Genomic DNA, 6,000 nt, shown 5'->3' with positions numbered 1-6,000 from the left:
TGGATCTAGTATAAGCTGAAAAGCACTGACTAATGGATGGGGGAAAGGCATAGTGGAACGGTTTAAATGGAGCATGTATTTTTGGTTTATTTATTGTTCTGTCATCCTGCTCTTTGCTCACCTCTAAAATAACCTGGAGGAACTGATAAGGAGAATTTGAATCACACTGATTACAGCCCGGTGGAGTATTTTGTAGAGTGTTATTTGTAGATAACAAAGGGACCGCTGTCTATTTATCATTATGCTTTATATCTGCATGCTGTTTCTTCGAATATTGAGAAGGTGATGAAAGTTTATCGAGTTTGGACCTATTCAAATCCCAGGAGCCAGAATCCCTGAATGTTCACAAAGAACACAAATCCTCAGAAAGATTAGGGAACTCTTTAGAACAGGGGAAAAAACCACTTTTCATGGCTATTTCAGTGAAAGAGCAGCATCTCCAGATGCTGATAACTCTGTTGTACTTGAGAGCTGAGAGGGTGAAGGATATTGAATTTATGCAATGCAACAGACTTCAGTGAATGCAAAAGACATGACAGAAAAAAAAGCCTACTTGTACTTGGACAGACCAGATCAGAAATATTGTTAAAACTCTAAAGAAAAATATCTGATTTGATAACAGCATTGGTAAGGGTTGCCACAAGTGGGAGCAAAAGAATTGTTTCTAAGAGTACAGTTACACAATAAATTTTCCGTGTGCTTCTTTTTTCTTTCTTTCTCTCTCTCTCTCTCTTTTTTTTTTTTTTTTTTTTAAACACAGGGATGATTTCTTCTGGCACTTTGAGGAGGGTGCATACTGCATCCAAGCCTTGATTTGGTCAAGAAAGTATACCGATCTACGATACAGTGTTCAAAAAATGAATGTGTGTGAAAAAACGTCTATGCTCCAGAAGAGTGAAACACATGGGCCATGAGGATGTATACATGTTGAGGGTTGAAACGGTGACAGTAAACGTTAAGTTAAAATTAAATGAAATTACATTAAGAACAAACCCATGCCGATTTCCACTGGATGACAAAACCAGCTGCCAGGTGATGTGCTGTCTGCAGTGCACCACTGGCAAAGATGGACAATCTGAGTTTGTGAGATTCTGAGGCTTGTACAAGCAAAAGGACCATCAGGCATGAAAGCTGGCCTCTGTGGCAGTCTTTTGCAAAAAAATCCTTTTGACTTTGCTGGGATCAGGTTTCACCCAAAGTCATTAAAAGACAAAATAATTACCACCATGCGGTGTTTCTTGTTTACTGAATGTGTATAGGTCTATTCAAATGGGAGACTGAGGCACTTTGTTATACAAGATGTGAGTGAACTCCAGCTTGCTGCTGTATGTGTTCCTCGGCAGGGTCTGTTTTCCACTGCGATTCAGCCCTTCAGGCTTTCCCCACAATCGGATTCCTCAGATCATCTTCACGATTCAACACATAGCCATCACTTGCAGCAAATAAGTTAGCGGTTGTAGTTTGCAAACAAACCCAGTACCGGTACTGGGCACTTAGGCAGCTGCCAGTCTTGCACACCAGAAAAGTAAGCCTTAGAGATGGGAAGGGAAGGGAGTATATGCCTCAGCTTCTGTCCAGGGACTCTCATCAGCCTAGCAGCAGTTTAATTTGACAGGTAATGTTCATTTGTCTTTTGGAAATGAACCCTTCAAACGCTAAGCATCCTTGACTTCCACATACATTGAAATCAAAGGACCAATGATACTGCAACTTCAAGAATTCCATTTTATCCTGCTTTATTGCAAATGCTCTTTGAAATCTGCTTCTTGGGCTCTAAAACAGAAACGGCACAATGGTACTGCCAGGGTTCATAGCAGTTATAGTTTAAACAGCATCCTCTTCCAGATTTCAGGAAAATAAAGTTTTTCAGCCTGTCAGTTTACTTCTGCTTTAGATAGTAGGTCTCTCCTTGGTCGTCCTTGAAGTAATACTTTTTGCCAATAGAATTTGGGTCTTAGATGAATCATGCATCTCTTTTCAGGAACTCACTGTAAAACATTTATTTCCCATATATGCAGAATAAATAATAATAAAAAACATAACACAAATCACCCTTATAAACAGGACACATAGCTTTTTATGAATCGGACTCCCTGAGAGTTTCAGTTTCAGATGCTGGGATCTACCTACAGCTGCTGGCTTTACCGCGAGTAATTCTAAAATGTCATGGAAACAGACATATTCATAGAAAAGATAATCCATTTTTGCCCTCCTTAACTTCGAAGATAGTCCTCCACCGCGCTAAAGAGAATATATTATTCCAAGGCTACCAGAATATCTCTGAGAACCTCTACTTTGTAGGGCCATCAGCAAGCAATTGTACGTTGCTGAAAGAAATCCTATGTTCTGCTCACTAGCACGGTAAATCGTTTCCGACAAAACGAGATGCCTTATCGAGATACGGGGTTAAGATAACGTTGGGGATCCAGACTATGAATCTAGCCTGAGCCAGCTGAGTTTTGTCCTGAACTGTGTCTCACGAAGTGGCCCATAAGCTGGTGGTAGAGGAGGGTCTGTGGAGCAACTTACCTGCTCTGGGGTCTTCTACGCTTCCAGCTCCCCCACTGGGCTTTGGGGTCATTCCATGCTGCGGTTTCAACAGAGCGGTTGGAAATACAGCTAATGAGAAGGTGAGACCAAAATATATTGTGGTGTTGATAGTATGTTCTAACAAGTACCACTAGAGGGAAGTTGGAGCTCTGCATCCCACGTTGTAACTTAATTTCTATCTGTTTCACAGTTCCTTTCAGCACCTTCGCTTTTGCAGCCTAGATGCAAGATAACTGCTAAGTCTGATTTCTTTTCTTATTAAAAGAGAACCTCGTGTGGTATGGTAGAATTGCAATTGCTTCTTTTTCAAGCAAACTTCCTTTACCTGTCTGCAACAGTTACATTCTGTATATTTGTTCTAGATGGTTATTTCCTATTACATAAAAACGTTATGGCATCTGTCTGTATTGTATGGGTTTCGTTTTAGTTACATGCATAAGGCAGGTCTCTACCTAGCTTTTCACCTTTCCCAGTGAACAACTTCTGGTCCCTTGGGATAACTCTCTTACCAGAAAGACCAGTTGTCAAAGACAGCTTATGTCCCCCGTCCCAGGGAAAGTAAATACGGTTTCTTTCTTAGGCACTTCTGAATCCTAAATTGTTTGCCACTTTTTCTGGAAAGAATTCTCAGTTCCCTCACTGCTAAATGGGATCACAAAATGGGAAAAAAGTGCACCATAAAAAGTAAGTTTGTTTGGATTGTTGTTTAAGGAGTTATTTGCAAATGCAAAAAGATGTGAGAGAATTACATCCAAAAGTTACCTTCAGAAAATCCTGAGGTCAAATAGCCTTAATGCTACTCCTTGTGTATCTTTACAATGAGAATTTTAAGCGGATTCCTCCTGCGTGGCAGTACATAGGGTTAAAGGTTAACAACTGACCAATTCCTTGGACAAGGTGTTATTCAGAATCAGGTACTTAAGACATTTGCTAGAGGACTTAGCCATTATAGCTGTTTGGAATCAGTGCATTTTCCAGCAGGGAAAGTATTTAGGGGAACAAAAAGAGTGCAGAGACGGGGAATTCCAGAAAGCCTGTCGCCATATAAACAAAAAACCACCATTAGAAGCTGAGTTTTCTTTACAAAAATCTGACAGTTTCCAAATACGTTGTGTGGAAATCATGGTCGCTAGAAAGAGGCGAGAGCATTCTCCGCAAATACTTTAGCTTGGCTCTATTTAAGCTCTGTTTTCAATGTACACATGAGTTTTCTCTTCCCATGTTGCTTTGCTTTGCTTTGATGTAGTTATGCCTCTCAAGATCTGACTTCTTTTTTAGAGCTTGTAAAGTAAGTGGTGATTTTACAGTCAGATCTGAATCAAAGGAAAAAGCTGTTGGAGGCTTCTGATCTTGCACTGGTTGAAGCAGTATCTCAACAGGGACTGGAGTTTACTTGGGGGAATCCTGAAATAATAAAAACTCTCCAGGTTATATTGTCCTATTTTGAAGAAGAGTTTACAATGTAGGTGGCCAGAAAAATTCGTGTTGTTTAAGCAGTGAGTACAGCTGTTGGATCTCCTTTCTGATGTGAGTTGCAGGGTTTCTTTTCTAATTTTTTTTTTTTTTGGTGTTCCTGGATCTTCTGGGGTTTGGAGCTGTTGGCTGTTATGGACAACACGGCTATCTTCTTTATTGGATATGAAAATGTCCACAGTGGTTTTGAGCAGGATTTAGAGTAGAAAAGACAGGCACTTAGCCTTAAAAAACTAATACGGTTCTCAGGACTAAAACATACTGGATTCCAGTAATACGTTTACAAAAATCTAAACAATGGATTCCATTGCTGTCGTGGCAGGGAAGACGTTCGTTCCACCTTCTGCTAAATCACTGATTTGATTGAGGGAGGTAAACAGCTGGTGTCCTACTGGGTGCATTTTGGCTTTTCTGTGGCAGGTCTACGACATAGCCTCCCGATGTGTAAAACGGCTTTTAGCTCCAAGGCAATCATGAGGCTTAAATTAAAGGCATCATGTTTGTAAGGGAGAATAGGAAGTGCTATATTTAGATATATTTGGACAGAAAGCAATACCAGATAGCAGTGCAACATATGCATTTTGGAGAACTGAATTTAGAATTAAGTGGATTCTTTAACGTGCTTGCTTTAACATATACTTTTGTACTTAGAGGAATTTTGAAACTGCAATCAAAACAGCTGTGTCTCTAAACAGAATATAAGAAGATTTGAGCTCAAGCATGATTCAAAGTCTAACTAAGCAATGATAGCCTTGTGTAGCTTTCAAAATATTTTAATCTCTCTTTTTTTTTTTTTGTCTCATACTCATTGTGGAAATACATTTCTCAATATGTATTTCAATGAGACTCTTTTAACCTGCTTATGTCTTCTGATTGTAGATGTGAAAAAATGGATAGAATACCAGTCTTAGATATGACATTTAGGAGCTGGACATTAATCAGTAGCCTTTGGTGCCATCCAATTTTGAAATGCATGCTAAGCACTTTAAGAAGAACGATACAAAAAAAGCTAGAGTGATTATTTTAAAAAAAATTTTTAAAAAGTATTTGTGGGAGCACTGGTAATGATAATTAGCTTCATTTGCTTCAAAATATTTTGCAGAACAGGGCATTCAAACAAAGAAAGAAAGGAAATGGCAGAGATGTAATTTACCTGAAGTCATCCATCTATCTATCTCTATCTCAAATCAGTGCTGAGGCCAGGAACAGTAGTTGGGTTTTACAATCTGTAACTTCTTGTCTAAATAGTTATTAACAGTGTTGAGTAAGATCAGTGTGCCCAGTCTAAGCAAACACAGCACAACAAGTAGGGGGCATGTGTGTGGAGAAAAGATAAAAAGAAACTTCATCTAACAAGTATACATGCTTTTAATCTAGGCAATAGGACCCAGGTCTGGATATTCCAGCTCCCCAAACTTGGATGAAGATTTGGGCTCTATCATAGAAAAAATTTTTATTTATTCTGTTAAAATGATCTGTAATTTGGTTGAGGTTTATCTTGCTTTCTTACAGCTGAAGAATAACCATCCGGAGGATGAGGAATTAGAAACAGGGTTTTTTAATCACGTTTTACTACTTGAGTTATGAAGATGGTGGGAATTTGGTGGGAATTGTGGCCTAGAGTAAAGCCTGACAAGATCAGGTTAAGCAGAATTTCTTACAGTATGTGGCTAGGATTGTAAAAGGTCTGTTTTTCCTCTGACGTAGCGGATGGATGCTCCCGGGTGGATGGTTTTGCTGTTGACTTCAAAGAGCTAACGTGCGTGAAATAACTTCTACTCAAGTGTCATTATTCCAGCCTAACTGAGGTTTTAGATAAAACACATGAATTACAACAATTATGCCATCCTTCCAGAGGAGAAGAGATCACTCCAAGAGAAATCAGGAATGCACCACTCTTATTTCTCTTGCAGTGTATTTCCTCTCCTGTGAGACAGCTAGTTGTGGAGCTGGAGAGATCACAGACAGATAAGATAG

This window comes from Accipiter gentilis, chromosome 17, assembly GCF_929443795.1.
Source record: "Accipiter gentilis chromosome 17, bAccGen1.1, whole genome shotgun sequence".
Lineage (NCBI taxonomy): Eukaryota > Metazoa > Chordata > Aves > Accipitriformes > Accipitridae > Astur > Astur gentilis.
Note: the sequence above shows the minus strand (reverse complement) of the source record.